This window comes from Balaenoptera ricei, chromosome 9 (genome assembly GCF_028023285.1).
Source record: "Balaenoptera ricei isolate mBalRic1 chromosome 9, mBalRic1.hap2, whole genome shotgun sequence".
NCBI lineage: Eukaryota > Metazoa > Chordata > Mammalia > Artiodactyla > Balaenopteridae > Balaenoptera > Balaenoptera ricei.
Window position 1 is genome coordinate 55143756 of NC_082647.1, and position 9940 is coordinate 55153695.

Below are 9940 nucleotides of genomic sequence, written 5' to 3' on the forward strand. Positions count from 1 at the left end.
ACTGCAACGAAGAGTAGCCCCCACTCAATGCAACTAGAGAAAACCCCGCACAGCAGCGAAGACCCAACACAGCCAAAAATAAATAAAAATTTTAAAAAATGAAACAAAGAAGGAAATTGTCTACTGAAAAAAAAGGTATGACTGTACTTACTTTATTTAAGAGTTCAGGGCTTCCCTGGTAGCTCAGTGGTTAAGAATCTGCCTGCCAATGCAGAGGACACAGGTTCGAGCCCTAGTCTGGGAAGATCCCACATGCCACGGAGCAACTGGGCCCGTGAGCCACAACTACTGAGCCTGCGCGTGTAGAGCCTGTGCTCCACAACAAGAGAAGCCATGACAATGAGAAGCCACGACAATGAGAAGCCCGCGCACCGCGATGAAAAGTAGCCGCTGCTCGCCGCAACTAGTGAAAGCCTGCGCACAGAAATGAAGACCCAACACAGCCAATAAATAAATAAATAAATAAATAAATTTAAAAGAGTTCATATGAGAGGGATATAAAGTAGATTTTTTTTTTTTTTTAGGCCAAGCTGTGCTGCATGTGGGATCTTAGGTCCCCAACCAGGGATCGAACCCATACCCCCTGCATTGGGAGCACAAAGTCTTAACCACTGGACTGCCAGGGAAGTTCCTAAAGTAGATATTCTTGATCAAAAGAGAAAATGAGCATTTTTTGGTCCTTAAACAAGCTTATCTATCACTGCATAACAAATTTCTGCCAAATCGACAGCTGAAAACAACTTATTATCTGTCACAGTTTTGTAAACTGACTGACTTCAGCTTGGTGATTCTCATTTTGGAGACTTTCATGCTTTTGCTCAGGTAATTGATGGGGCTGAAGTCATCTGAAGGCTTGCCTTGGACATCCAAGATGGCTTCTTCACTCACATGATTTACACTTTAACTGGGTAGGCTGGTCAGGCATCTGTCCCTTCCCATGGCCTCTCTATGAGCCTGGGTTGAGTTTTCTCACAGCATGGTGGTCTAAGGTAAATTTTAAGTGGCTACTTGTTTCCCCTATAACAAGAGCTCTAAGAGACCGAGGCAGAAGCTTACAAGGCTTTTTTTGTGATCCAGCCTTAGATATTACAAATCATCACCACTACTGCACTCTATTTGTTAAATGGGGCCAGCCCAGATTCACTGTGGGGGAATCTTGAACAAGAGTATGACTACTAGAAGGTATAGTTCAAGGGAGACCATCTTTGGAGACCAGCTACCACAAGTGCTTTCTACAATATTTGACATAGAGCTGGTAAAGGTGCCCAAAAGAGCATCAAAAGAATATGATGGGTTAAAAAAAGTGGAAAAAAATCAGGAATGATTCTTTAATTCTACGCAGCCAAGTGTGAATTTTCCAGTTAATTTTACGATCTTTAAGTAATCGCTATAACTTGTCCTTCTGACTATATTCTCTTCTGCTACTTCGGGGAATTTAACTGTGTATTCAAACTGATACCAGGCAATGAGAAAAGGACAGAACAAACACCTAGAAACTCCCAACTGAATGATACCACATGAAAGTCTGGCCCCTTGAAAGGTACATTTCTTTTTTAAGTACTAGGTGTACATACAACTTATCATAATATAATAGTAGGTATGCTAAAAATGTTATAAAATTTTAGACCTTGAAGGGACTTGAAAGCCAATCTTTTTTTTTGGCCACACCATGTGGATTGCAGGATCATAGTTCCCTGACCAGGGACTGAACCCAGGCCATGACAGTGAAAGCCCCAAGTCCTAACCACTGGACCACCAGGGAATTCCTGAAATCCAATCTTTATTTCAAAGACACTCTAACTAAGGCCAAGAGTGGTTAAGCAACTTGCTAAAGGTTTACGTAAGTCATTGAAGACATTCTAACTCCTAGTCCACAAATTTGCATGCAACATGCTGCCTTTTTCACTTACCCAGTAGTGTTTGAACTAAAACCTTACTAACAAGACAACTGGACTTGAGTATGGTTGATCCTTATTAATTTTTAAGACTGCAAAGTGATACCTGTGATGTATTAGAGAGTACAAAGTGGTGTACAGAGAGAGGAAAAAAGCCCAAGTTTATTCTAGACCAGCGATTCTCAAATTTGAGTAAAGTATGAACTCCTTTTAAAGAAAAAAGAAGGGGGAAAAACTCTCAATGGCCACATTGTTGACTTAAATTTCTCTTTTAAAAACTACATGATTACGTTCAAATATAAAACTTTGTGTAAATTTCTTATGATTAGAACATGTATGTAACTATGAAACCAAAACAAATGTGTAAGTTTGTTAAATAATATCTAACATATATACTAGTTAATGGGTAGTAGGCACTTTACATACAGCAAGTCATTTAAAACTCACAACAACTCTATTAGGTGGGCACTATTATACTCATTTAGTAGATGGGGAAATCAAGACACAACTGGTCAGTGGGGACCTGGGTTTCACAAAAAGTTCACAGACAATTGAGTATGAAGAATGATATTGTTGGACAGAAATTAAATTGCTGCTTGTAATGTGAGTGTGGTACTGACTGTAACTTTGTAGATCTTCTGGTTTAACATACTTAAAATGAGTTCTCAAAAAGATACATGCACCCCAATGTTCATAGCAGCATTATTTACAATTGCCAAGATATGGAAGTAACCTAAGTGTCCATCAACAGATGAATGGATAAAGAAGAAGTGGTACACACACACACACACACACACACACACAAATGGAATACTACTCAGCTATAAAAAAGAATGAAGTTTTGCCATTCACAACAACATGGATGGACTTGGAGGGCATTATGCTAAGGGAAATAAGCCAGACAGAGAAAGACAAATACTGTATGATATCACCTATATGTGGAATCTAAAAAATACAACAAACTGGTGAATGGAACAAAAAAGAAGCAGACTCACAGATACAGAGAGCAAACTAGTGGTTACCAGTGGGGAGAAGGAAGGAAAGAGGGTCAATATAGGGGTAGGGGATTAAGAGGTACAAAATATTAGGTATAAAATAAGCTACAAGAATATACTTTACAACACAGGGAATATAGCTGATATTTTATAATAATCACAAATGGAGTATAACCTTTAAAAATAGTGAACCACTATATTGTATACCTGTAATTTATATAATAAAAAAATGTTTTAATTAAAATGAGCTGAATAGTGACTAATTTCTCCCATCCCTTTTTTCTCTTCTGTCAACTGCTAAATATACCTTGGAAGAGCACAAATTAATGTTATTTGGTCTTCACTAGAAGCAAATGTCTTGTTAGAAACTAAGTCTACATATCCTCACTCATTAAATTTTTTTTAGACAATTCCTGATACTATTTTTTATTATTGAAATATAATTCACATACTATAAAGTTCACTCTTTTAAAGTGTACAATTCAGTAGTTTTTAGTGTATTCACAAAGTTGTGCAACCATCACCATTATCTAATTCCAGGATATTTTCATCATATCAAAAAGAAATACCCTACCCATTAAGGAGTCATCCCCCATTCCCTTTTCCATCAGCCAGTAAATTAACAACTACTAATTTATTTTCTGTCTGTATGGATTTGCCTATTCTGGACATTTTATATAATGGAATCATAAAATATATGGGCTTTTGTGTCTGGCAGCTTTCACTTGAACTAATTTTTCAAGATTCATCTATGTTGTAGTCTGTATCAGTACTTCATTTATTTTTATAATAATATCTGAATAATATCCTATTATATGAATATACTACATTTCATTTGTACATTCATCAATTGATAGACGTTTAGGTTGTTTCCATTTTGGAGCTATTATAAATAATACTGCAGTGAACATTTGAGTGCAAGATTTCCCAAGGACATGTTTTCAATTCTCTTGGGCATATACCTAGGAGTAGAATTGTTAAACTATTTCAAAATAGGTGCACCATTTTACATTCCCATCAGCAATGTATGAGGATTCTAATTTCTCTACTTTCTCATCAACTCTTAGTATTATAATACTGACTTTGATTATAGCCATACTAGTGGGTGTGAAGTGGTACCTCATGTGATTTTGATTTGCATTTCTCTAAGAACTAATGATGTTGAGCATATTTCCATGTTCTTGTTGGTCATTTGCATATCTTCTTTGGAGAAATATGTATTCAAATCATGTGCCCATTTTATAATTGGGTTATTTGTCTTTTTATTGTTCAGCTGTAAGTTCTCTCATTAGGCTTTGACAGTGTGATACTGCTAGGCACCAATGCAATAATAAATGCAAAAAACATGGGTTCTGAAATTGCAAACTTGTACTCAGTTATAAAGTGGTCATCTATGAGATCCAGAATCAAATCTGCTTTTACTGAAATTTTGAAGCTTATCATTAAAAAATATACATTTTAAATGTTTAATAAAATACTGATATCAGAAATAGTCCCTCCACTTAATATCACAGAGAGTAAATTTTTCAAAGAAGGCAGTGTTAGTTACAATAGCAAAAGAATCAGAAAATGTATTATCCTAAAGCTGAGGGTTAAGAAAACAATTCTATACCAATATTATGGACTACATAGCAATTAATAATTATAAGCATCTGGACTATGTTGATATATGGAAATTCATTCATGAAACAATGTTAGCTACGAAATATCTGTCTTATACAGATATACACTCATATACTCTTAATAGATTTATAAATGCGTCTACATCATTTTGTCTTCAGACAAAATCTATAAAATATGTTCTTATAAATCTATTAAAGTTTATTAATATATGTATAAATGTTTGTATATAATTTTATCTTCAATCTATTTCAAACAGATTATATACATATAAATTTATTAAAATCTGTGAATGTGCTTTGGCAAAAAATGTAAGGTAATGTTAACAGAATTTTATGTTTATTGGATTGTTTGGTTTCAAAAAGCAGTGTTCCACAAAAATGGTTCTATTTTATTAATAGCATTGCTCACAAAGATTCAGTGCTCAAAAAAAATTTGGGAATTTGTTGGGAAGATGTTAAGTAAATGTTTTTAGGTAGAAGTTCTCAGAGCCTTTAATCCACTAATATGCATTGTGAATCTCTAAAAGAAAGAGGTTCTTCATATTATTTACCTCAAAGTCTGTTATTTTCATCATGATTTACATTTATTTTACTTGTGTAAACAAACTTGTGTAAATCTCATTTGCACTTGTTTACTAATTTATCTTCTCCACCAAACTATAAATTCTAACAGGACAGGTAAGTATATCTCTCTTTTTCACCGTTGTTCCTAGTGCCTCAGCCAGGGCATACAGCAGGAGCTCAATAAATACTTTTGTAGTGAATGTATTACTTGGAGGAGCATCTTGAGGGACAAGGGCTTGAAGTTACACACTTTGGAAACTACGACTCTAAAGTTATTCAATTGTATAATAACTTCAAAGAAAAATTTGTGTTAAAACCTCTAGGCCAGAGGCAGAGTCAAGATGGCGGTGTGGGACAACACGGAGTTAGCGTCTCCCCACAATTAGGGTGCCTGCCGGCCAATGGTGGGAGACTCTAATGCCCAAGGAGATGGGAGGGACGTCCAAGTGAACCGGTAGGACGTGGGGGGACTGAGGGGTGAGGAGAAGCACAGGTCAGACAGGATCGGCACCCCTGAGGCAGGGGAAATCAAGAGATGCAGGCAGGAGGCACTCTCCAGGAAGAGCTGGAGAGGAGCGGAGGGTGATCGCCTGGCCCACTCGGGCCGGGGAGACTGCTGAGCTCCCAGGCCGGTCCCCTGCCCTCCAAAGCCCCCTCCAGGCCGCATGGGTCCTGGGGGCATAGGAGGGAGGCCAGGGAGATCAGGAGAGGCAGGAGGGAGGAGCCATATGGGAGGAATGGGAGAGGAGCGGAAGGTGTTTGCTCTGCCCACTTGGGCCTGAGGAGCCTGCTGGGCTCCCAGGTGAGGTCCCCACCCTCCGAGACCAGGGGTGGGGGGCACGCCTGGGGCCCCTTCTGTTCCTTGAGCCTAAGCCCCACCCCCCACAGCCCACAGGGCTGGAAAAGTCCTAAGCATAGGCCCCGCCTACCACCCAAACTTCACCCTTGCTTAGGCCCCGCCCTCCACAGCCAAGGCCATCCCCCTCTTTTTTTTTCTTCTTTCTTTCTTTTTTTTTTTTTTTCTTTTCCCTCCTCCTCTTTTTTACTATTGTGATACTGATGTACCTTCTGGTTGTTGATTCATCTATATATTTATTTTTATATTCTTTCTAACATATCTGTTAGTTTCCTAGTCTAATTTTATTTTTTACTTTGTTATTGTTCTTTTTTTTTTCTTTTGGCTGCCCCACATGGCTTGCGGGATCTTGGTTCATCATCTGGGGGTCTGGCTGAAGCTCCTGTGGTGGGAGCTCCAAGTCTGAACACTGGACTAACAGAGAACCTCAGACCCCAGGGAATATTCATCGGAGTGAGGTCTCATGGAGTTCCTCATCTGAGCACCAAGACCCAGCTCTACCCAACAGCCTACAAACTCCAGTGTTGGAAGCCTCAGGCCAAACAACCAGTAAGAGAGGAACACAATCTCACTCATTAAAAAAAAAAAAAGAGAGAGATGGCAAAAATATGTCACAGATGAATGAAGGAGCAAGGTAAAAACCTACAAAACCAAATAAATGAAGAGGAAATAGGCAATCAACCTGAAAAAGAATTCAGAGTAATGACAGTAATGATTCAGAATCTCGGAAATAGAATGGAGGCACAGATTGAGAAAAGACAAGAAATGTTTAACAAAGATCTAGAAGAACTAAAGAACAAACAAACAGAGATGAACAACACAATAACTGAAATGAAAAATACACTAGAAGAAATCAATAACAAAATAACTGAGGCAGAAGAATGAATAAGTGAGCTGGAAGACAAAATGGTGGAAATAACTGCCGAGGAGCAAAATAAAGAAAAAAAGAATGAAAAGAATTGAAGACAATCTCAGAGACCTCTGGGACAACAATAAATGCACCAACATTCGAATTATAGGGGTTCTAGAAGAAGAAGAGAAAAAGAAAGGGACTGAGAAAGTATTTGAAGAGATTATAGTCAAAAACTTCCCTAACATGGGAAAGGAAATAGTCACCCAAGTCCAGGAAGCACAGAGTCCCATACAGGATAAACCCTAGGAAAAACACACCAAGACACATATTAATCAAACTAACAAAAATTAAATTGAAAGAAAAAATATTAAAAGCAGCAAGGGAACAAAAAATAACATACAAAGGAATCCCCATAAGGTTATCAGCTGATTTTTCAGCAGAAACTCTGCAGGCCAGAAGGGAGTGGCAGGATATACTTAAAGTGATGAAAGGGAAAAACCTACAACCAAGATTACTCTACCCAGCAAGGATCTCATTCAGATTCAATGGAGAAGTCAAAAGCTTTTCAGACAAGCAAAAGCTAAGAGAATTCAGCACCACCAAACCAGTGTTACAACAAATGCTAAAGAAATTGTCTAAGCGGGAAACACAAGAGAAGAAAAAGACCTACAAAAACAAACCCAAAACAATTAAGAAAATGGTAATAGGAACATACATATCAATAATAACCTTGAATGTAAATAGATTAAATGCCCCAACCAAAAGACACAGACTGGCTGAATGGATACATATACCCTGAGAAAACCATAATTCAAAAAGAGCCATGTACCACAATGTTCATTGCAGCACTATTTACAATAGGCAGGACATGGAAGCAACCTAAGTGTCCATCAACAGATGAATGGACAAGGAAGATGTGGCACACATATACAATGGAATATTACTCACCCATAAAAAGAAATGAAATTGAGTTATTTGTAGTGAGGTGAATGGACCTAGAGTCTGTCATACAGAGTGAAGTAAGTCAGAAAGAGAAAAACAAATACCACATGCTAACACATATATATGGAATCTAAAAAAAAAAAAAAAAAGGTACTGATGAACATAGTTGCAGGGCAGGAATAAAGAGGTAGACGTAGAGAATGGACTTGAGGACATGGGGTGGGAGTGGCGAGCTGGGGCAAAGTGAGAGTAGCATCGACATATGTACACTACGGAATGTCAAATATTTGGCTGGTGGGAAGCAGCAGCATAGCACAAGGAGATAGGTAGGTGATTTGCGATGACCTAGAGGGGTGGGATAGGGAGGATGAGAGGGAGGCTGAAGAGGGAGCGGATATGGGGACATGTGTATGCATATGGCTGATTCGCTTTGTTGTGCAACAGAAACTAACACAGTATTGTGAAGCAGTTATACTCCAATAAAGATCTATTAAAAAAAATAAAAACCTCTAGGCCACTAGAGATCCATTTAATAAATTATTGCTGCACTTCAGTGGAATCCATTACTACTTCAGGGAACTAAAGAGATTTCTCAGAGAGCACGTCATGATCTGGAAAAATCTTGCAAAATCATTTTTATACTCTGCAACTCCAACTGAAAACTGTAGTAAAAATGACAGTAACCATGGAAGAAGTTGAAAGGAATCATGCTTTGCATTAATACCAACAATTTTGTGGAACACATTTGGTGACATGAGATTTTCCATCAAGGATGTCTTCTTATTTTAATAGTTCAAGTACGAAGAGCAGACATTCCTTCTGGAAATTGCAAATTATCGACTCATTGATTCTCTTTTAGGATAAGTGATTTCACATACAACTTGATTTTTTTTTTTTGAATAGCCCATGTTATGACAGTTATTAAAAATATTTAAAATATATAGCTTTCCTACCTGTATTATACAACCATTTATAGTTTAGGTTTAAAAATGCTTTATTTTTTAATAACCTCTTGTGAAAGTGATATAATGCTATTGTATTTTTTAAGAACATAGGAAAGCTACTTTTCATCAACTACTAAGATTCATGAATTTCCTCCACTTGTCCTACAGAAGTGCTATAAAGATGCTAATTTCATTATTTCAGAGTAGTGTTGAAACAAAATAATAAAAAGTGACATAAAATTTAATTATTTTTTTCCACTTAGCAAAGTGGAAAGAATTTTACCAGATGCCAATGCTGCCACATCATGACACACCACTGAAAGGTAGCTTATGTCTAAACTTCAAACCTCGATAATATTTGTAGGTGGAGGAGGGGGCACATGTCAAGTCAAACAAAGAATGTATTTGCAAAGCAGCACTTGCAAAGGTTAATCTCTCTATAGACTACAGAGGGGAAAGTGCAGTGTCCAATGATCGATCCAAGACCGACTTCAAGAGCTTTTTTCCTGGTTAATAAACCACCGGGAGAGATTTTTTTTACACTTAAATTTGCTGAAATGGGGATTCACTAATGCATGCAAACAAATTCCCCAAATTTGAGAATCTTCAGTGAACTGATTTTATATTTGAGAATAAAGATCTCTTGCTTCTGCTTACATCTTCAGCACAAAAAATAAAGGATACCTGACTATTTGGCAATCTGCAGGGAGAAAATCCACATAATCCCCAAACCAAAGGTGGCCTTACAGCTCAGGAATCCTCTGAACACTCAAGGCCATTGCGGCCCTGGCAGTCAAACGTCTTTCCCAGGAACCCAGGTATCCTGACCGCCAGGCCTAACCGTCTTTTCTCCAACACCAAAGCTCCAGCGCCACCAGCTAGAGTAAAGGTCAAAGCTACCAAACTGGTAGGCAGCCCGCCGGCTCTGAGGGTTCTCCTATCCCAGGGAGTTTTTAAATGTGGTTCACGAAAGGGCATTTCTGAACATTTTACTCCAAGGACACAGTCCAGCCAAAAGATGATTTGGGTGGGTAGAGGTGAGGGAAAGAACACGTACAGGATAAGAAGCGCAGTTTCTTGGAGACTTGTCAGGAACTGAGTGGGGAAGGGGGTGGGAGTGTAATAAAAAGCAAAGTCTAGAGTGGAAAGGCGACCACACAGCACTCACGCAGTGGAGGAGAAAAGTGGGCTCAACTGTTCTGGAGAGGCTTCAAAAGGAACCCTGGGGGAGCCCTGCAGGGAGGCGCAGGCCAAGGGCGGATACTCGGC

General features: G+C 38.4%; 1 long non-coding RNA gene across 1 annotated transcript in view; it reads right to left on the reverse strand.

Moving 5' to 3' along the window:
• The window catches only part of LOC132371959 (uncharacterized), a 134826-nt gene extending 124898 nt beyond the window's left edge, over nucleotides 1–9928 (reverse strand). The window contains exon 1 of the long non-coding RNA XR_009505029.1: nucleotides 9840–9928. This is a non-coding gene — a long non-coding RNA (uncharacterized LOC132371959). The remainder of the gene's footprint in view (nucleotides 1–9839) is intronic.
• Nucleotides 9929–9940: the final 12 nt, after the last annotated feature.